Source organism: Durio zibethinus, chromosome 21 (genome assembly GCF_047325235.1).
Source record: "Durio zibethinus cultivar Kanyao isolate XHJ-2024 chromosome 21, ASM4732523v1, whole genome shotgun sequence".
Taxonomy (NCBI): domain Eukaryota; kingdom Viridiplantae; phylum Streptophyta; class Magnoliopsida; order Malvales; family Malvaceae; genus Durio; species Durio zibethinus.
The window spans coordinates 7,914,988-7,939,475 of record NC_143182.1 but is presented as its reverse complement, the minus strand read 5'-3'; the positions used below and the strand labels follow the sequence as shown (position 1 = coordinate 7,939,475).

The 24,488-nt window shown below is 29.6% G+C and overlaps 1 pseudogene across 1 annotated transcript; it reads left to right on the top strand.

The window, feature by feature from the left end:
- LOC149512840 (tryptophan decarboxylase 2-like) lies at window positions 1-23,969 on the top strand (annotated as a pseudogene). The gene is made up of 11 exons (XR_016331734.1): window positions 1-100; window positions 1,784-1,825; window positions 3,470-3,528; window positions 3,731-3,874; window positions 4,164-4,223; window positions 20,638-20,808; window positions 21,294-21,350; window positions 21,796-21,860; window positions 22,167-22,288; window positions 23,416-23,553; window positions 23,734-23,969. The product of XR_016331734.1 is annotated as a tryptophan decarboxylase 2-like (transcript).
- Window positions 23,970-24,488: the final 519 nt, after the last annotated feature.

Below are 24,488 nucleotides of genomic sequence, written 5' to 3'. Positions count from 1 at the left end.
ATGGAGAGGTCGGAGCCTAAGACTCCCAAGTCCAAACCAGAAAAACAAACAATGTTACTACCTGTTTGGAACTATGTAGACTTGTCAAACTCCATCGTCGGTAACCCCGACAAGCAACAATGTTACTGTTTTAATAAGAAAATGTTAATACAAATTTTAAATTATAATAAAATTTTTAACATAATATTCTAAATTTTAAAAATTTTTAATTTGATATTTAAATTATATATCTATTAATTAATATGATATTCATATTTAAAGTAGTTAATTTTAAATGGTGAGTTATGATAGATAAATAATTGTTTAAATATCATATTAATTAATAAATTTATAATTTAAATATCATATTAAATATTTTTAAAATTTAAATATCACATTAAATATTTAATTTAAAAATCATTCATTACATTAAATTAAAAAAAAATGTTACTTTAACTGGTTGAGACTTAGCCTTCTTAAACTTCATCCTAAGTTTTCTAAAAAAAAATTTTTTTTAATTTCGACTCAATTATTATTAAGTCAAGTTTGAGTTCATATAATTCAATTTATCAATCGAGTCAAATTTAAATATTTTTATACTCAACTTGAGTAATTTGTAAGTTTAATTGAATTTTTATATTTTAATATATTTAATTATTTTAATTAATAAAATATCTCGAATTTAAGTTTGAGATAAATAATCGAGTTTTTATCGAATATAATAATCGAATTTATTTTTACATATTAATTAAGTTTAATCGAGTAAACTTGAGTAACTCAATTTTTATCTCGAATCAAATTCGAGCTAAAAAATAAAATTTGACCGAATTCGAATAAAGTTTTGAGTTTCAAATTTGAAATTAAATTAAAACTCAAAATTAATATTTTATCATATCGAATTTGAACAATTACACTCGTTAATGAGTACTAGTAACATCTAGTAGTGACTAGCTAGCCATGGACGTAATAAAATTTTTCTCCTTTATTTCTTCAGAAGTTAAAAATAGAAAAAAAAGAAAAAGATAAATTTAATATCAAAAGCATGTAGTTTGTTGAGTATTAAACTTTTAATTTTAACAATTAAATTTTAATAATTTTAAATACAAAAAATAGATAAAAATCATTAATTTCGAGAATTTTCAGATCTCAATGTTTTCACTTCTACTTTAGCACAAAATCTTAAATGTTAACTTAAATTTATCATATCATATTCGAATTCAAAGAATATAAATATCAATTTTAAATTAAAAATGATGAAAATTTGAAATGAATAAAATTTAAAATGGTACGTAGCTTATATTAAAATTATTATGAATTTAACAATCTGAATTAATTTGATGAAAACCCAATTCAGCTTGTATATGTTACATTATTGAAAATATATATCAATTTCATCATTGAGTCAAATCTCAAATTTTAAAGTTGCAAGATGAGAGGAGCAAGGGACTTCCAGTTATTGTGCCATCAATCAGTTACGTATTTTTTTAATAAATTATTATCAAATTACTAATATATTTGAATTTTATTTGTAATGGATATATGAATTTTTTTATTTAAACAATAAAATTAAATAAAAAACAGGAGAATGCCTCAAAGAGAAAATTGCTGCTAGCATTTAAGACTATCATTTGCTTTAATCTTACTAATTATATATATATATATATATGTACAAATAAGAAATTATCAAATATTTACAAGCGAATTTAAGAGGATGATGCATATCTTTTAAAATAAATTTAAAAAATAAAAATAAAACATATGTCAATATCCTAATACCACTTATAAAATTAAAAATTTATATCAGTAATATATCAAATACTAAAAAAGATAATAAAATGTAGCTTAGATATGTGTGCAAGTTTGGGTGTGGCAAAGGATTTAGGAATACACTAACATACTTCATCTATCTCATTTTTTTTATTTTTTATTTTTGGAATGTTTTAAAATTATATTTTTTAAAATATTTAAAACTCTTTTTTGTATTTAAAATTATTTTTTTATGTTTTTTATTTTAAAATTTATAGAACTTCAATTTTATAAAAAAATTAATTTTAATATTAAATATATTAAAATCAATTTTTTAAAAATTATGTGAAAATCAATTCAACCCAAACAATTTGAGGCAAAGAGGATACTTTAATTTGATACTCTTAGCTGAGAGAAAAAGATAAGCAAAATGGTGCATATTCTTTTTTAATATCACCTCTATTAATATCAGCATGTTCATTAAAGTTGAGATCATAAACAAAGATAACATAGAAAAATGTTAACCATATGGATAATGAATTGCTAGCTGCCATTCTAGCAATGGAAAAGTTGGAAAAAAAGTACAATTGGATATCTTTAACATTTTAATAAAGAAGATTACAATTTATAAATAAAGAAAATATTTTAACCCTTTGATCCGCTATTCACCAATGTTAATTAAATCTAAATCGTCTTTTAACCTCTAATCCATCTACATTCTAACTCCAAATCTGAAATTCCTTCAAGAAAAATATAAAAACCAAAATCCCAAACTAAAACCTAGCTGCTTTTTTTATGTTTTTTTTTTGTTTATTGTACTTGTGAATCTTGTAATTATACTTTTTTTATTGTTGGTGACTAGAAAATGTGACTAGAAAAAATGTGATTGTTGGATTGCGTATATTAAATTTTAAATTTATTAAATATTATTTTTTAAAATAATTATATAAATAAATTTAATTAAAGTTGAGATTCAATTTTGTATCTTTAATTTATTATCTAAATTAAAGGTGGAGTAATATTAAACTCCAATAATTAAAAGAGATTGATTAATTTATACTGTCAAATTATCATGTTTTTAAAGTAGTATTACCATCGGCATAATTCTATTTCTTCCTAGCTCTTGGCCAAACCAATAACAGTATCTTAAACAAAAGGGTAGTTTTTTATTTTTTATTTTCTCAATCTTGAGATAATTCATGATTTTCCCTAGCGTGGCAATGTTTTGCTGACCACATAATAGCAATGTTTTCCATCAATTTTCGGCCAATAAAATTTGACTAAAATGACTGATTTAACGTTGCTGACTACGGATATATATATATATATATATATATATGAAAGTATTTTTTTTTATAATTAATTTTATTATATTCTTGTAATTAATCCACTACAAATAAAAACTATGCAAAAATTTAGTATTAAAAAATATGATTTTTACATATTTTTTATGAACTTTGCATAATATTAAATTATAATGAATTAATTAATTAATAACAATAACTATAAGTAATCTACTTCTATATATATAAAAAAGATTACATATATTATCAGCACAATTTTTTAATTTCATAAAAAAATTAATAAAATGACACATCTTCTGTTCTTAGAGTAATATTTAAAAATATAAAAAAATTTATTCAAAAAAATAACACATTTATCATTACATTAACTCACTTGTAAAATTAAAAAATTTTAATTATAATATATTAAATAATTTCTCATATATATAAATATGTAACACAAAAATTTGTAGTTTATGCTTATGGTCAAACACATTCCGCCTTGCAAAAGGCCTGCCAGGTATCCTTGGAAATTGGAGTTCATATCTAGTATTATTTGTTTATTTCTTTTTATTTGGTCTCTTACAGCATTGACATCATTTTTATAAGAAGTTTGTGTCTGATTACTTGATCTTTGCATATTACTTAGCTACTATATTACAGCTCATGTTGCTATTATCTTTGTCTGCTAATTGAATTATATATTTATCATTCAATGGCAGATAGCAGCAGGAATCCATCGAGAGAATTGTAGGCTGCTAAAAGCAAACTCTTCTACTAACTATGCACTTTCTGCGGAGTTGCTGAGTGAAACAAATTTCACAGTCCTTGCTATTGGGCTGATTCCTTTCTTTTTATGTGCCACTGTAAGAAGCTAAAAGCTTTTGATGTTAGTTTCTTTCCACTTTTTGCTGTATCATATTAAGTACTGTTTTCTTCTCATTTTCTCCAAAATAAAATTTGATAGGGACATTATGAAATGTTTTATCTTTTTAGGGTATTTCCTTTACTTCATGGAGCATAGAAGTCGGTTAGACCATGTGCCCTTTGTATAAGTTTGGGCTCCATACTAAAAAGTCAGCATGTAATTGATTCCTTTTATGTCTTACTTATAGCTCTAAAATTTTTATCATCTAGTGGCATTTATAATTGCAGGTTGGCACTACTTCATCAACTGCCGTTGATCATTTGCTTGCATTAAGAAAGATTGCTAAGGTATTATATTGCAACACTTTAATCTCATATTGAGATGTTTTGAGGATTTGTTATGATATATATGTAGAGGTTTAAATTCAAATCTATGAGATATCTTTTATAAGATAAAATCATAAGAACTTCAAGTTAAAGCAAACAAATCTCATAGGTTGAGTGTGGATATCTACAAATGATATCAAAGCGTTCACCAGTCGGTAAAAGCTAAGTGTTATATCGTAAGAGTCACCTCTAAAATCTTTCGAAAGCTAAGTGTTATATGGAGAAAGCTACCTATAAATTCCAACGTTTGGTGTAATCTTGTGATTTGTGTGTGCTTTGTGTTGAGCTTGCCCACGTTTGGTATGATTTGATGGATCTGTGTGCTTTGTATTGGGCTTGACAAGGACATCAAACTTTAATATAGGAGTTTGTGATGCCCCAATTTCACATCGGGATAATTTAAAATTTCGCTATGATATATAAGTTGAGATTTAAACATAAACTTGTGAGATCGCTTTTGTAGTACAAAACCGTGAAACCTTCAATTAAAGCGGATAATACCTCATAGGTTGGGTGTAGGTCTTTACAAATAGTAAGAGCGGTCACCAGTTGGACGAAAGCTAAGTGCTATATTATGGGAGTCACCTTTAAAATCCTAACATCTGATGTGATTTTGTGATCTGTGTGCGCTTTGTGTTGGGCTACGTTTGATGTGATTCAGTAAATCTGTGTACTTTGTGTTAATAAAAGGTGTTTGTAACACTCTAATCCCACATCGTGATGCTTTGAGAATCTGTCATGATATATATGTAGAGACTTAAACCCAAATTTGTGAGGTATCTTTTGTAGGACAAAACTGTGAGACTTTCGAGTCAAAACAAATAATACATCGCAAGTTATATGCGGGCTTCCACAAATGATATCAGAGTGATCACCAATCGGATGGGAGTAAAGTGCTATACCATGAGAGTCACCTATAGAATCCTTCAAGAGCTAAGTGCTATATGGTGGACGTCACTTCTAGAATCCCAATGTCTAATGTGATACAGCTTACCCAATATTTCAATGAATCTGTGTGTTTTGTAGTGGGCTTGATGGGGACGTTAAGCTTTAATAGGAGGAGTTTGTGATAACGTTTGGTGTGATTCGATAAATCTATGTGATTGGTGAATCTAATGTGATCTAACTTACCCAATGTTTTAGTGAATCTGTGTGTTTTGTAGTGGGCTTGACGGAGACGTTAAGCTTTAATGGGGAAGTTTGTTACAACGTTTGGTGCGATTCAATAAATCTATGTGATTGGTGAATCTATGTATATTGTGTTAGGCTTGATGAGGATGTTAAGTTTTAACAGGAGGAGTTTGTGACACCCCAATACCACATCGGTGTATTGGGCTTGACAGAAATGTTAAAGCTTTAATGAAGGGAGTTTGTGACAACATTTGGTGTAATTTAGTGAATCTATGTGTTTTGTGTTGGACTTGACGGGGATATCAAGCTTTAATGAGGAGAGTTTATGACATTCTAATATCGCATCGGGATAATTTGAAGTTTTGGCATGATATATAAATTGAGAGCTAAACCTAAACTTGTGAAGCATCTTTTGTAGGATAAAATATGAGACCTTCAAATCAAAATAGATATATACCATACACGTTGGGTGTAGGTCTCCACATGTATCTAATGTAATTATCTAGAATACACAACAAGAAAATGGCATTTTAATGACAAATTTGTAGCGGCCATTCACTTACAAATGCCACTAGCTTCCGTGTTTTTATAAAACTTAAGGCGTTTATTATCAAAATGCCACTAAATATTCAAATAGCGACGTTGTTACTTATAAACGCCACCAAAGACTTGATATCAGTGGCGTTTCTCAACTAAAACACCTTGAATAATCATGCCTTAAAAAATTTAGTGAATACTAAAGGCATATTTTTTGCAGACAATACCTTCAATAATCATTTAAAAAAATTGTATGAGATTATTAAAGGCATTTCTACAAGAAACGCCTTTAATAATTTGACAAAAAAATTTCACAAACTTATTGAAGTCGTTTTTATTCAAAAACACCTTCAATAAATATCATATTAAAATGTTTAATCGCACGAATGTTAACTATAAGGTTGTAGGTTTGATCATTCTCTTTAGCCTTTTTTGGGTTTTTGCAGTTGATTATTGTCGGCATTTTCTTGAGAAAAACGTCTTCACCAATTGCTTTAAAAAATTTTGCATAGAATATTGAAGGCATTTTTCACAAAAAAATGCCCTTAATAATCCATAAGAAAATTATGAAGCCGATTTTTGAAGGTATTTTTGGCCGAACTCGCCTTCTATACACTAATCAATAAATTTTTGTTGCGATTATTAAAGGTAATTTTTGTCAAAAACGTCATCAATAATTCATAGACAAAAGTTTGAATAGATAGTTGAATGCGTGTTTGGGAAAAAACGCCTTTAATATTCTAGATGATAAATTTTGATGGTCGAATTATTGAAGGCGATTATATCCAAAAACACTTTTAATAACATTTTGTTAGGGACTATTCAATGCGTTACCTGTAGGAAAACGCCCTTAATAATCCATTCGATTAATTTTTAATTGGTATTATTGAAGGTATTTTTTTAAAACGCCTTCAATAATCTATACAAAAAAGACATTAACAGATTCTTGAATGTGCTTTTTGCCCAAAATGCCTTTAATATTCCACACAATTTTTTGGTGGGATTATTGAAGGCGATTTTGGTAAAAAAACACCATTAATATTCCAGACGATAAATTTTAATGGTCAAATTATTGAATACGATTATATCCAGAAACACCTTCAATAACATTTTATTAGGGATTATTCAAGGCGTTACCCATAGAAAAACGCCTTTCATAATCTATTATGTTAATTTTTAGTTGGTATTATTGAATGCGTTTTAAAAAAATACCTTCAATAATCCATACAAAAAAGTCACGATGAATTCTTGAAGGCCTTTTTTTTTTCCCAAAACACCTTTAATATTCTACACAAATAATTTTTTGAGAGATTATTGAAGACAGTTTTGGTTAAAAACACCTTCAAAACTTTCTGTTAGGGATGATTCAAGGCATTTTCTTACTAAAAATGCCTTTATTAATCCATCAAAAAAACATATTTGATATTGTATATGTTAAATCAGTTATAGATTTATGCCCAAAAAATATTTGCTATCAGTTGTATATTAATGCCCACAAAACATTTGATTTTTACATGTGATACTATGAACTACATTTTGGAATTTACATAATGAACATTGTTATATTTCAATAAATTGACACACATCCAAAATTAAAATTGATAATGTTGCCATATTAATATACTTTTATGAAATAATCATATTTAATAATTTATTAAGTACACATATTATATTTATATTAAGTATAACAATAATATTAAACCAATAACAAAATGTACAAACTTAAAGTTTCCATTCAACATGGCATGTTCAAAACATTATAACAATTTGTTCCTTATATATTTACATTCAACCAACAATGTCTAACCTGAAGGTTTATCAACATTGATAAATGATAATACATAATCACACCATTCTTTACGGATTTCATCTAGTTCCTTTTTCATGAAGCTTTCTTTACTCTCTCACTAAAAAAAAATCAAAAGTAAATGCTAAGATTTGAGAATATAATGTACCTTTTTATTTTTTTGAAGATATAACGAGTTTATGAAATCTATATTAACCTTGAATGGTTTGATTATAAAATCATGTAACACTATCTCCCGCATAAAACGAAAGATATAAAATCCACATTCAATAATATCGGGTTGACGAGGTACCTGAAAATTAAATTGAGTGGGTTTTAAAAGTATTTATCTACACAAACTCAGCAATAAGAATATATTTCACATTTACCGATAATGACACCCATTTTAGTTTTTTTATCTTCTTATTGAATGCAGATATTACCCTAAATTGAAAAAAAATTACTTAATACGTAAATAAAATTAGTTATGAAAAAATAGAATATATATAATATAATAAAATATAATATCTCTTTATAAAAGTTTCAATATCGGATTAACTAAATTAAGTAAGTATGACGTTAAGGATTTTGTGTTAATCACAATAAGCACCCAATAACGACTACAAAATAATAACATTGATATACTTAGATTATGCATCAGATCGGATTTTTGTAAGGTTAGAGTAATTAAGGTTGGAATATAGCTTACTACACATTATACGGGAGCAAATAATAATCAACCGATCTTTTCATGCATAGGATCACATGATTAACACGATAAACAACTGTCTCACTCTACTCACTAATGAAGTTGTGGTCAATGAATCAAAATCTGTTGATCAACTGTCTCCCATTGAGCTCTCTATATAGGAAGCTGCACGATAACAATCAACATTACTAGTTAGTATTACACCCTAATATAGATTATTACATATTGAATGTGCATATTTGTATTAATAAGCTAATCTCATATAAACAACAATCTCAGCAGCTGATAATTCATTTAGTTTATAAAATTCTTTAACCCCCTCTACACCAATGAAAGAAAATGATGATTTATCAAATAACTCTTCCTCAGACTCAATGGTTATGAAGTTTTCTCTAAAAAAATACTCCAATAAATATTTGGATAACTCATCCATAGAAGCTTGAGCAAGGGTCATACTATGAGTTCGAACATCCTGCTACAATATTTAATGAAATATAAGTATTAAAATGAAATCAATCAATATAATAAATAAATTAATATTAAAATTATAAACAATATCATACTTCTTGGGTGGTAACGAATGATGGGTTCACTTCTTTACTTGCAATGGAAGCTTCTCGTACATGGACTATGCTTTCAAATTGGTGAATTGGCATATTATGCTGCATTGCTGCCAACATAGACTCCAAAGCAGTGAGTCTTCACTATTGGTCATTGAGGCATTGCTCTTAGTCATCAATTCTTTGCTATTGTTGCTCAATGATTATTTCATATTGTGCATTTCTCATTCAATGGGTTTTTGGTTGTTTATCAAAAAACTTGGATGGCAAGACAAATTTACAAACCCCACGAATCGACCAGACCTTTCTTTAGCACCTAATACTAAAGACAAAGGATCTTCACCATACTGAGTTGCCAATTCACCATATTGAACTTTGGCAGCATAATTATCGTAAAAGACAATAATAACATAGGCTATAACAATAAATTTATACAAGCTAGTATACACTCATTAATACAATTATAATACCAATCATACATTATATTAAACAAATAGTTATACATACAATCTTTTTTGTCATTTCCTTGGTTGTCTCATCTACAAAGGATCCATCCTTCCGTAGATGTCCTTGTTTCCAGACATCCCATCTGAAAACTTCTATGCCAAAGCTTGTTGATTCCTATTAAATTATCACAATAAAAGAATCATAATGTATAAAATAAGTGTGCGACTACATACAAGCTCATACTCCACATTTGCATATCCCTTTCTCATTGTTCGATGGTGATATTGTTGTTTGGCCCGAATGTCCCATTGTTGTTATTTGATTTTCTATAAAATCAAGAAATTACGTCAATCACATATGAATATCAAAGGCTATATTGTATAAAGACTTATAAACAATTTTTTTGGTAATGGGTTTGCATATTGAAAAATCTTCTGAAAGTCGATATTGAACAAAATTTGTTCAATCTTCAACACTTATCACATCTGCATATGCCATAGGTGGAACAACCAATACATCACCTTCACCTGTCAGCGATAAAATATATTGAGTTATCAATTTACTTTTAAAGTCTCTAAATGCTTTCCCAGTATATTACAACATAATCTTTTTACAGTTAATTGAGATGTCGAACTGTTTCTAAATAAGTTAACACAATTACTATGAACACATTGAATTTCAATGTTATGATCATTTAACAAATTTTATAAAATAATTGAATAAATATACCATAATTGACTGCCATATATCATCCATTATATCATCAAGAACTCATCGCCAATCAATATACGTAATGGAAACCCTATGACAAACGACAACTCTAATATGAGTAGCCATTTTAATAGCTCCTTCAGAAATAGACTGCCCACTTTAATTGAAGTTAACATGAATTTTTGTGTCACTCACTTTAATTTATTTATTTGGGCCCCTTCTTTTTTTTTTTTTGACTTACAGTAATGTCTTATGCATGTTCATTAGAAGCAGAATGATGTTGTTCGGAGTCCATAATACCTACAATGTTGATCATAATTATACGAGTTACACAATATGATCATCTAAATTTAACATTGTACATTATTAAATAAAACTAATACCATACTACGTACAGAAACACCATTCAACATATGATTCAGCCCCTCAATATCATACAAAATCATTCAACAAAATAATATCAGACAATAAGGTTCAGCAAACTATTCAGCATATGATTCAACCCCTAATATTATACAATACCATTCGGTAATACAATATCATACAACAAGGTTCGGTAAACCATTCAGCATATGATTCAGCCTTCTAATACATACAATACCATTCAGCAAAAAATATTAGATAACAATGTTCAGTAAATCATAATATTTAAGATGTAGTACATAGAAACAGCATACATGCAATGAAAGGTGTTTGGATGACTATGCTTATGGTGAAGTTAATGAAAATATATAAACGCATATGTAAAAATTAAGAAACTGAAAAAAAAAATCTCTATCAAATATTATAAATAATACAATAAACTAAAAAAAAAAAGACTTACCGATAAAAAGAGATGTGCGCATCATTGATTTATTAAAGGTTGGTGGCGACGATAGGGATAAAGAAATCAATGGTCTGACAAAAATGTGTTTAAGGGTTTGGTTTGGTTGAATAACGCAGCTTTTAATCGTTTTGTGTACTAACAGTTTGTGATACTGAAGTTCGAGACAGGAAAATTAATATATAAATTATTATTAAAGGTATTTTTCTTGAAACAACGCCTTTAATAAGCCCCTTAAAATTTTATTAAAGATTATTGAAGGTATTTTTTACAAAAAAACGTCTTTAGTAATCCAAATATTAATTTTCCAACAAAACTATTCAAGGCGTTTATATTCAAAAAACATTTTTGATAATTCTTAAAAATTATTGAAGACGTTTTGAGTAGAAAATTACCTTCACTGATATGCCGTGATAAAGATGAAGGGAATTATTGATGGCGTATTATGTAAAAAATACCTTCACTAATTATGGACTTCAAAAGTTTATAACAAATTATTGAATGCATTTTCTAATAAATGACACATTTAATAACCACAAAAAATTTTTTAAAAAAAATTATTGAAGGCGGTTGTTACTAGAAAACGTCTTCACTAATTATCTACAAAATTAAAAATGAATTATTAAAGGCGTTTTCTTCAATATACGCCTTTAATAATCATGTTAAACTTTGTGTGGCATTTTATTAAAGGCATTTTATAGTAGAAGATGCCTTTAATAATCCTAAAAAATTTTACAAGAAAATTATTGAAGGTGTTTATAATAAAAAAAATGCCTTCAATTTTTATGAAGATAATTTAAAAGGATTGAAGGCATTTGTCAGTAGAAGACACCTTTAATAATTCTAAAATATTTTTTAGAGGAAAATTATTAAAGGCATGTGTTATTAACAAATGCCTTCAATAATTAAGTACTAACTTTCAATGAATTAGTAAAGGTATTTTTCTGGAATAAACGCCTTTTATATTGACGGCGTTTTTCAATAGAAGATGTCTTTAATAATCCTAAAAATTTATAGAAGGTGTTTATTTTCAAAAAATGCCATCAATATTTGTGTAGATAATTTAAATCGAATTATTGAAGGCTTCTGTCAGTGAAAGACGCTTTTAGTAATTCCAAAATTTCTTAGAGGAAAATTATTGAAGGCGATGTTTTGGAATAAACGCTTTCACTAACCGTTACAAATTTTAACTTCTTGATTATTGAAGGTATTTTTCGTTAAAAGACACCATTACTAATATCAATAATTTTAATTGGAAATTATTCAATGGATTTGTACTTAAAATAAAATAAAAGCATCTAGTAATGGTATTTTTCTACAATAAACGCCTTCATTATCCATTTTAAATTTTGAGCAACGAAATATTGAAGGCATTTTGTAGCAGAAGATGCCTTTAATAAATTGTTTCAAAAAATAAATCGAATTAGTCAAGGCATTTTTTTGGAATGAAAGCCTTTAATAGAAGAAAATTATTGAAGGTGTTTAATAGTAAAAGACATCTTTAATAATCTCAATAAATTCTACAAGAAAATTATTGAAAGCATTTATTATCAAAAAATGCCTTCAAATTTTATGAAGATAATTTAAAAGGAATTATTGAAGGCGATTGTGAGCGGAATACTCCTTTAATAATTTCAAAATATTTTTTAGAGAAAAATTGTTGAAGGCGTGTGTTATTAACAAACGCCTTCAGTAATTAAGTACTAAGTTTAAATGGATTAGGAAAAGCATTTTTTTGGAGTAAATGCCTTCTATATTGATAGCATTTTTCAATAAAAGACACCTTTAATAATATCAAAATTTTATAAAAGGTATTTATTTTCAAAAAACACCTTCAATATTTATGTAGATAATTTAAATGGAATTATTGAAGGCATTTGTCAGTAGAAAACACTTTTATTAATCCCAAAATTTTTTAGAGAAAAATTATTGAAGGACATTTTCTAGAATAAACGCCTTCACTAACCATTACAAATTTTAAGTTCTCGATTATTAAAGACGTTTTTTGCTAGAAGATGCCATTACTAATACCAATAATTTTAATTGGAAATTGTTCAATATGTTTGTACTTAAAATAAAATAAAGCATCTAGTAATGGCATTTTTCTACAATAAATGCCTTCACTATCCGTCTTAAAATTTAAATAGTAAAATATTGAAGGCATTTTACAGTAGAAGATACCTTCAATAAATTACTTCAAAAAATAAAACGAATTAGTCAAGGCATTTTTTGGGAATAAAAGCCTTCAATAACCCCTTAGAATTTAAATTCGTGTAGTATTAAAGACGTTTTTAACAGAAGACGCCTTTAATAATCCTAAATAATTTTTAAAAAGAAATTATTGAAAGCATTTTTTATAGAAAATCGTATTCCCTAATATTGTAAGAAAAAAATAAAAGAGTTATTGAAGGCATATTATGTAAAAAACGCTTTCAACAAATACAAAAAAAAATTTAGGTGAAATTAATAATGACATTTTTTGTGGAGTAAACACCTTTAATAATCCCAAATAATTTTACCACGACTTTGTTGAAGGTGCTTATAATATATTTAAAAATATTTATGATGGAATTATTGTAGGTGTTTTGGTTAGTAAATGCCTTCCATAATCCGATCTAATAAAAATCTTCTGAAACTTAGCGTATCCAATCACCAACTTTAAGTTTCATCTTCATTATTATACTATTTCTCTTTCTAGACCAGGTACAATTTACTTTCCCTTTCTTTCAACTTTTAGTATTTGAGCATTATCTTTTGGAACCCTATTTCAACTATTCATTACTTATTTACTTTAGCGTTTACTTTAATCGACTATTCCTTCAGCTTTTGCAATTCGTAATTTTCTCTTTGATGTAAACAATTTTCTCCAAAACCCTCATTATTTCAACCTTAACTACAAATACTCTTGGATACTATCTACGTTAACAGCAGAGTTTTAACATTCATAATATCTGGTAGCTGATAAATTATTTCACAATAAGGAGTTCTCATTTTGTACAAGTACTGATATTGTTATTATCTTTTGTTTAAAATATAGTAAACTTAAGTATTGTACATGATCGTTTTCATATAAATTATTTATATACATTTGATCTTATAATATAGCAAGTACTAAATGGATAAGAGTTGGATACAAAAGTCAAGATTAAGTCAAGAGTACAAAGATGGAGTGAAAAATTTTCTTAATTTTGCATTTGAGAATACAAGTGAAAATAATATGATATTATGCCCATGTGTGACGTGTGCTAATATCGAGTGGTAAATGCGTCAAGTTATTTTTGAACATTTAATTTGTATTAGATTTCTTTCGAGATATGTTAATTGGTATTTTCATGGAGAATTTGTATTGTCAAAGTCTTCTACTAAAGTACTTTCAACTTTAAGGTTTCCTAACACCAACATGATCCTTTTATAGCAAATGACATTGAAGTCATGTTGTGAAATGCTTTTAACATTCATAACCAACATTTTCATAATCTTTCTCCCCAAATTGAAGGATTTAATCAGTCTAATATTGAAATGCATGAATTTGATAAACTTGGGATAGGTGTACGAGACCAACAACCTAGAAGAGAAGCATCAAAGTTTTATAGGTTGTTTGATGATATAAATAAAGAACTTTTTGAGGGATCGAAGCATTCAAGGTTATCTTTTTATGTTTGTCTTTTTCACTTGAAATGCTTATGTTAATGGACAAAAAACTCTCTGACTTTATTATTAGAGTTTATAAAAAAAATATTTCTTTTTACAAAAATCTTTGAATCTTGTAAGGAATCAAAGAAGATGATCAAGAATTCAAGTCTCGAATATGAAAAAATTCATACTTATCCCAATGATTGCATGTTGTATTGGAGGGACAGAAAAAATCAAGAATCTTATCATTTGTGTGGTATTTCTCATTGGGTAGACAAAAACTCCGATGAAAGGTTGAATGAGGATGGTGATGAGGTATGTGTCAAAAAGAAGCCTGTTAAGGTTTTATGCTATTTTTCATTAATACCAAGACTTCAATGACTCTTTATGTCTTTCAAAACTGTAGATTCAATGAGGTGGCATCATGAGAAGTAAATAGATGATGGATCATTGAGGCATCCTGCAGATTCTTTGACATAGAAATCATTTCATTCTAGGTTTTCAAACTTTGCATCTGATCCTCAAAATATTATGCTTGGATTAGCATCTGATAAATTCAACCTGTTTAAAATGATGAGTAGGTAAGCTACAATGTTGAGGAGTAGGTTGAAAGAAAAATATATCAGAGATATTAGTTCAAAATTGTCTGTGGCACCTGTAGATATTGACAATGGACTGAATCCTTTAAAAAGAAATGAACGTATTGTCAGATCTAACTCCGTCACTTCTAACCCTTCAACTGATATTGGATCTGGTAATACGGGAGGTCTAGGTTTAGATAGTACTCCATCAATTGATTATGCTTTAAATTTGAATGTAGGTATAATATACTCCAATTTTAGAATTCGAATATAATGATAAAAGTATTACGATTTTACAAATTTATTTTTTATTTGTTGTAGTTGATAACAATAGTCAATGAAATATTAGAGGCCGAACAACTTTAAAAGAATTGTTTGCACTATTTCCTAATGAGCATATTGTAGTATATGAAAACTCTGATAGGCAACCAATTGATGAAGAGGCTCAACTGTTGACTGGATTTCTAGGCATGCTAGCCGGTAATGGAATGAAAATGCCTATTCATTATGAAACATGGCATAAAGTTTCAGAAGAAGTTAAGGTCGATGCTTTAAACTTTATTGAGGTATTAGTGTAATTAATTAGAAATAAAAAAATTTTTATTTAACATTTTGTTTATTTATTCTAACTTTCTTATTGTATTATTACAGTCAAGATTTGTACTTGAAATACCAACTTCATTTGTGCTTAAGTCATTGGGAAAGAAGTGAAAAGATTATAAACATAGTTTGAAGAATAAGTATTTCGATCAAAATACTTCTATAGAAGCAATGATGGGAAATCTACCTCGTAATGTGATTAGGTTGTAATATGAACAATTAGTTAGATTTTGATTCTCAAGAAAAAGAGAGGTACTAGTTTATAACTTTGTTTAATATAATGAAATGATAAAAGTGTTTTATGGTTTAAGTTGGTAATATTTGTATTTTTATTATATACGTAATTTTTTTTATGACTAGAAAGAGAACAGATTTGGATTGGTAGCAAAAAGCAACAGAAATATAGCCACACAAGTGGATCAAAAAGTTTTGCAAGAAAGTAAAAAAAAATAGTAACTTTATAATAATAAACTTATTTCAATGAATGAACATTTTCTGTCGTTAAAAGGTAAATATGTAAATTAATAGTTATTGTTTTATTTTAATAGTTTGATAGTTTCAATACATGATATTAAACTTATCGAAAGTTTTGAACTTAGTTGACACGAATGATATGTATGAAAAAGTTATTGTTTACGTGTATTTAGGTAAAAATACAAATTTGTTATTATTGTTGTATTTTAACAATTTGGATAGCTTCAATACTTGATATTAAACTTATCCGATTGATTGAACTTGGCTTCTACGATTGATATGAGAGAAAAAGTTATCGTTTATGTCTATTTGGGACTATTTTTGCATATCAAAAGGCAATTATACAAAATAAACTTTTGGATGACATTCAATATATTGAATGGCTTCAATCCTTTATCCTTTATATTAAATGAGGAGAAAATAATTAAATTTGGTTTTCATGATCGATATGCGTGAAAGCCTAAAATGCTTTTATTATTTGCGTATGTTTAAGAGTATTATGTTGTTACGAGGCCAAAATATAAATACATGAGATTAAAATTATTCGAAATGTTAATACTTAATTGACATGATTGATATGCATGAATAAGTTATGGTTGATATGTATCATATCAAATAACATATGTTTTTGTATAGGAAAATGATATAGGCGGTACAATTAGATGTGTGAAACTTTTTCGCATAACATATATAAAAAAAATGGATCTTACATGAATATCAAAACACAAGAAATTGTGTTAATTTGTATATTTTAACATAAAGTAAATATTTACTCTTTTTAACATATTATCAATTAAGTAGAAAAACTTGATAGTTGTATATGACAAATTTACAGAAAAAAGCAAAAGAGAAAATGACTGTTGAGATTGAGATAGTATCTGATAGTTCTCTCAACATGCAAGAAATAAAAAAATTGGATATTCATAGAAGTTACTGGAAAAGAAAGGCATGGACGGGTCCGAAGCCTTAGATTGGGTCCAACACCATCTACCTACTATAGACATAGCTCTCAGCAATTTACATCATCAGCAAGTCAGTCTTCACGAGACATTTCAATATTGAGAGGGGAGTTGCAAACTATGCAACAATATTTTCAGCAAATTAAAGCAGAAAGAGAGCATGAGCATCCCAAAATTGAGGAAGAACGTGCTAGAATGGAGCAAGAGCATGCAAAATTTCAATAGTTGCATGATCGATTCGATCATCTTATGAATTTTATGCAACAACAATTTTCAAGAAATAATCTTGGTGCTCCACCAACTCAGGTATTATATTTAGTAAATATTTAAATTTTTAAATATAAAAAAACCTTACAATGAAGTGTTAAAAATTGTATGATATTATTTAGTAGGTTATTGAACATGCTAGTGACCAAGGTGAAAATTTTTTTTCATTAATTGGTAGTCAGGAAAATCTATGCAGTCATTCATTTCATACATTTTAATTTTTATTTTCTTGTTGTATTAAAAATATTTGAATATTATTATACTAATTATTAAACTTTGTATTAATTAGATGCATATTTAAACGTGAATTAAGTTTATATTAATTTTAGTTTTTGAATTTAAGCTCTTTAATGAAATTAAAAGTTATTAACATAAATTAAAAAAAATATTTTTACATAATGGTGGCGTTTGCATTTAGCAATATCGCTAAATGAATAATTTAGTGACGTTTGTATCTAAAATGTCACTAAAAGTAATAGTGCTCTTACCTGTAAATACCGCTAATAAGTGACATTTTTTATACAAACGCTACCAAAGCAACGACATTTTTCTAAAAAAAAAGACCATTAAATTAACAGCATCTCAAATATACAAACGCCGCTAATATGGAGGCATTTTCATACACAAACGCCTCTAAAATAGCGGTAGTTTCAATTACAAACGCCACAAAAATAATGACATTTTTCTCATAAAAACGTCACTAAATTAGCGGCATCTCAAATATACAAATGCTACTAAAATAGAGACATTTTTGTTGGGAATATTGACTCAAATCCCATAATAGATTTGTTTGAGATTTGTTAGATATTGCTTGATGGACAAGAAGACTTGCAAAAGAAGGATTCTAAAAGAAAGAGGATTCTTAATAGGTAAGTTTGACTTGCAAGAGAAGAATTCTAAGCGGAAAGAGATTCTTAATAGGTAAGTTTGACTTACAGGAGAAGAATTCTAAGGGAGAGGGATTCTTAGTGGGCAAGTTTGTATGGTTATAAATAGGTGAAGTCTCTACAGGGTTAGGTATGAGAAAAAGATGTAAGAGAGTTATAGGATTTTGTGGGATAGACACCCCATAGGAGTATTAGGGCTCTACGTCTTATGGGTGTGTATGTTTGTTTGTGAGTGGACTAGAGGAGATTGAGAGGGTCCACATAGGTATGATGTATGGAAGCATATGGGTATGTGTTTGGTTATGTTGAAAGGGTGCACAAGGGTTTGAGTTTGTGTTTGTTTGGGTTGAGAATACTCCATAGGACTAGAGGAGATTGAGAGTGTCTTATGAGTATTGATTGTTGAGTGAGGTTGATGATATGATGTATGTTTGTAATTCTCTACAACTAGTGGATCTTGTTTCTCATTCGTGGATGTAGGTCAGTTGGACCGAACCACGTTAAATTGTTGTCTCTTGTTTGTTTGATTTATTGTTTGATTTCGCTTCCACTGGTGTGATTGGATTGGAGGCTTTTAGTCCAACAAATGATATCAGAGCTGTGATGTTTCCCAACAAGTGGTATCAAAGCTGAAGGTTCGAAACGTGAGAAGAGTTGAAGATTCAAGATGTGGAAAGAGCTGAAGGTTCGAGATGTGAAAGAGCTAAAAGTTCGAGATGTGGGAAGAAGTAAGCTTAGAGGAGCTCGATTCAAGAGAAGAGTTTGAGTTTAAGATTGATGATTGGTTTGTATGAAGCGTGAAGACACGAGAAAAGAAAAGATGATTGTGAGACTTTCATTGTAGGTGGAGCCAAGCATGTCTAGCATAAAGACAGATGATTGATGGAATTTGAGTCAATGTGGAGATTGTTGAAAATATTGACTCAAATCCCATAAGAGATTTGTTTGAGATTTGTTAGATATTGCTTGATGGACAAGAAGACTTGCAAAAGAAGAATTCTAAAAGAAAGAGGATTCTTAATAGGTAAGTTTGACTTACAAGAGAAGAATTTTAAGGGAGGGATTCTTAGTGGGCAAGTTTGTATGGTTATAAATAGGTGAAGTCTCTACAGGGTTAGGTATGAGAAAAAGATGTAAGATAGTTGTAAGATTTTGTGGGATAGACACCTCATAGGAGTATTGAGGCTCTACGTCTTATGGGTGTGTATGTTTGTTTGTGAGTGGACTAGAGGAGATTGAGAGGGTCCACATAGGTATGATGTATGGAAGCATATGGGTATGTGTTTGGTTATGTTGAAAGGGTGCACAAGGGTTTGAGTTTGTGTTTGTTTTGGTTGAAAATACTCCATAGGACTAGAGGAGATTGAGAGTGTCTTATGAGTATTGATTGTTGAGTGAGGTTGATGATATGATGTATGTTTGTAATTCTCTACAACTAGTGGATCTTGTTTCTCATCCGTGGATGTAGGTCAGTTGGATCGAACCACGTTAAATTGTTGTCTCTTGTGTGTTTGATTTATTGTTTGATTTCGCTTCCGCTGGTATGATTGGATTGGAGGCTTTTAGCCCAACAAATGGTATCAGAGCTGTGGTGTTCCTCAACAATTTTCTATACAAATGACTCTAAAATAGCGGCATTTTCATTTACAAATGTTACCAAAGCAACAACATTTTTCTCATAAAACGTAACTAATTTAGCGACGTTTAAAAGATAGAAACGCCACTAAAATAACAGTATTTTTTTTTTCAAAAACTTTGCTATTTTTCACGACACGTGTATAGCTGACACTTTGAGTGACATTTTTTGCAAATGCCGTAAATCTTTTAATGACCTTATAAATGCTACTAAATATTAAAAAAAATGCCGCTAAAAACCTAAACTTCTATAGTCATACGAGAAAATGTGTTCCGGAGTCTGGACCTATATAAATTTCTGTATTTAACTGGTTGATGCATAAAGATAAACGTTAAGCACCTTCACATATTGTTTAACTTTTAGGCATGAAATTCTGTCAACAGTGGTAACGTGAAAATCATACTCATGAATGTTTGATAAACCCGGCTATCTGGACTGGAAAGTATAGTCCAAGCATTTAAAATTAACAAAAATTATTTTCTTGAGAATGTAATTTTAGGTTATTTTCAGATTTTATAAAATGAACCCACAAGACTATCTCCATGAAGTTTGTATTGGATGATATATGTCATTATTCGGTAAGCGTTGAAGGCAATACAATTTAGCTATGCTTTTATGCTTTGCCTCCGGACAGAGTAATGAAATGTGGTTCCCGTTCCATGTGGATGCTGCATATGCTGGAAGTGCTTGCGTTTGCCCAGAATTTCATCATTAAATTGACGGAGTTGAAGAGGCTGATTCTTTCAACATGAATGCTCATAAGTGGTTTCTAACTAATTTTGATTGTTCAGCACTCTGGGTAAAGGTATGCCATCGCTACTTGTTTGCATGTCGCAACAACAATAAAGTCCGTCTTCATTACTCTATGCACTCTGCTTCTATATAGATGAAAGATCTAATTTATGTACATTATCATTTTGATAGTGGCTTTTTAAGTTTCTTAAAGATAAATTACTGCAAAATTTTATCTCAATTCCATGACATTGGAGACATCAATATGAGTGGTTCATTTGCCAGGCCCAATGCCTGCTTGCCCGAGTTTGTGAAATCTGAACTTGCCTGATATGTGTGGTTTATGAGTGGTTAGACTCACATGCGGTTTACCTAATAGCTTCTACCGGTTTAGGATAATCGGAGGTTTCTCATTGACCAACAAAATAACAGATGGGCATGTAAAATGCATGAACTAGCAAAAATCTCTCATCAATATGTGATAGTAATTCTCAATTTCATAAACATGTTGTAGCAAATTCTTAAATGCTCATTTTACGTTATTACTGACTGTAACAGGATAGAAGTGCCTTGGTTCAAGCCCTCTCTACAAATCCAGAGTTTCTAAAGAATAAGGTTAAGTTTTCTTCTACATTGAGGGAAATTTTGATTTAACCAAAATCTGGATAAGCTTTTAATTACCTTTTATATTTAGATTTATGTATTTTCAGATACATATGTTTTAGGTTTCAGAAAATGGCCAAACCCTATCGAGCCAGGACCTGGTTTCTTATGCACTCTCTTCAATCTGCAAACTTAGGGACAGCTAGACTGCTGGCCACATGATCTGTACTGTAACCTGCCGATGAAGATAGAAATGGATGGAGTCTGAAAACTTTAAAATGAGTAGTATGAAGCCTTTTATAGTAGTATCAAGAACTTTAACCAAATTGGTGCTTTTTCCTCGTGTTATTTGAGCAATGGATCAAACCTTAAGAAATTAGGAGACTATTATAATAATAATCAATATTAAATGTAGCTACTGAGTTTCTTATGTGTTTCACAATGTAACCAATTTCAGGCTTCTCAAGCAAACATGGTCGTAGATTACAAAGATTGGCAAATTCCTCTTGGACGTCGATTTAGGTATGCTTTTCAAGATTATGCATTGAAGATGCAAATGCCTTTATATTGCACTCTAAAATGAGCATTTGTGTGTGTCAGTGCAAAATTACTTGAAGGAAAGAGTTATGTCATATAGATTGTAGTTTTTTTTTTTAGTGATGAATGCAAAATTGACAATATTTTCTGCTGTGAGTTCTCTATACTGCTAACAAATTCTATTTTCTTTTTCTTAGTAAAATCAATTAAATTAACATAAAAAAGCAGAAGAATAAATTTATTTATAGTCAACTAGCAATTTTCCCCCGCAAATCAATTTCTTGCCTCCAGATCACTGAAACTATGGTGGTGATACGACTGTATGGCTTGGAAACCTGCAGTGCCATATAAGAAGCCATATCAAGTTGGCCAAACATTTTGAGGACCTGGTTGCTCAAGACGCAAGATTTAAGGTAGTCATGCTCTTCATGAAGTTGATTGATTGGCCATAAAAGCTCTTATATGTCATGAAAGCATTTTTTGAACCTTTCTTCCAAACAAATAGGAGTCATTCAAATTTCTTGAATTTTTTATTTTCTTTTATATAATTGATAAACATATGAGTGCGTTTCCATTAAGAAATTTCTGTAAGAGAGTTATTACTTAGAGTTTGGTATCCATGTAGGTCTTCACAACCCCTTCACTGTGACTGGAAACAATATGCTGATGGGCAAATTTTAGGTGAAATTATCAAACTGTTCACCTTTTCTTTTTGGATGAATCATCCAACATCATTTTAAAATATGAAACATTCCCTTGATTGTTGTGCCTTAAACCTGAGTGTCAGAGTGTGTGCTGGTAGCTTGACTCTATTCCATATGTGCACCAGTTGATTTTTAAGTAGATCTTCATGATAGTAATATTAAGCAGGTACTGGAAATAAAATCAGCCATGTTAGAGCTGTTTAGTTAAAAAAAAAAAAAAAAGGCCAATCTTCCTTGACGTCTAATCTTCTTAGCCTTAGACATAATATGTGATAAACGGAAACCTGAGCTATAGCTGTATAGCATGCTAATCTGGTTGTATGTTAGAATGTCACACAGTCACACTCACAATAAAGCAGTGGACGTACAGATGGCTCTGTTCACATTTGTTGAGGGGTGCAAATTAGCGCCTCTTCATTGGACACTAAGTTCATGACTATTAGGCTTAACAATGTGAGATCAGCTGTCTAAAGATGCTGTTGATCTGACTAACAAAATGCTTTCTCAATCCATTCTGTAAATGATCAGACTCTGCCAAACTGGTCATTTGCAAACTGTCTCTATAATGCCAAAGTGTAGAGTCAATTTTGGGATGATACCCTTCTGGCCTTTCTTTTTGAGGTTTAGCCTTTAATGAAACTCTCTCATAACATCTAATTTGATGCCTAATGCAACACAAGAGACAGAAAAGGACCTTGTCCTTATGAAAGTAATAATTCTCAAGACTTTCTATTATAAGAAAATTAATGTCCTTGCTTTTTTTTCCCCATGCTAAAAGTCAATGTCCATGGTCAATTTATGTGAATAAATTCACTTGTTATAACTCATTTGAGCAGGTTGTCACCCCTCGGATATTTTCACTAGTCTGTTTTCGCCTTTTGCCTCCTCCGAACGATGAATATCATGGTAACAAATTGAACCATGAATTATTAGATGCTGTAAACTCAACAGGGAATGTCTTCGTATCTCACACGGTAAGCTTGCTATCTACATTATTTATTCCATTTTGAAGTGCTGATATATGTGTTGATGGCGTGCCTTATGTCTTGTTCTTTCTCCAAGAAAAATTAAAGAAATAAAGAAAAAAAATGTGGGATTTACTTCTTTGTGAGTGGCAGCACATTATCTAAGTGCATCAGTTATGATGATTGCAGGTTTTATCAGGCAAATACATACTACGGTTTGCCGTAGGTGCCCCATTGACTGAAGAAAAGCATGTGAATGCAGCATGGAAAGTTTTGCAAGATAAGGCCACTGCCTTGCTAGGGGAATCCTTACGATAAATTGTCTTTACTGTTTTCTATTTGGACCATTAATGGTGCTTTTTCTTTATTGATGATCAGCTTTAAAGTTATTTGAAATGTTATGATAAACAACATATTTCCCTTTAGTTGTCGTCTTCTTTTGTGCATTAATCATTAGTAATTTTATTTAAAAACTTTCAATACAGGCTTGTTGATAGTTTTATAGTGTTTCAGTGTGGTTTATGAGAAATCTTTGGGATATGGCTTACACAGTAGCTATCAGCTATGGAAATAAAATGAGAATTTGTTATATGAACTCAAAAACTGTAGTTGATCGGTTAACTATCATTCATCCCACCAGCCATAACGAACCTAGGCTCGTGTAGCTTATTAGCCATGGCGTTTTGTTGGGCTAAGCCCAACTTGAAGTCATTTGTATTATGCCATTAGCGATAGATTGTTCTCCTTATCAGTGAAAAACTTCTTCCCTTTTCATAAGCCCCTCACTGACTCCCACCATTCCACCACCATCCCTCGATTATAACAGCATCGAGTCATGACACCTGTCATTATCAAGCTGTTCTATGCGGTCACCATCAATCCGAGTCAGAACACAGAACATCCAAAATTGCTGATATTTTGGTGGGTGTTGGATCAACCTCAAC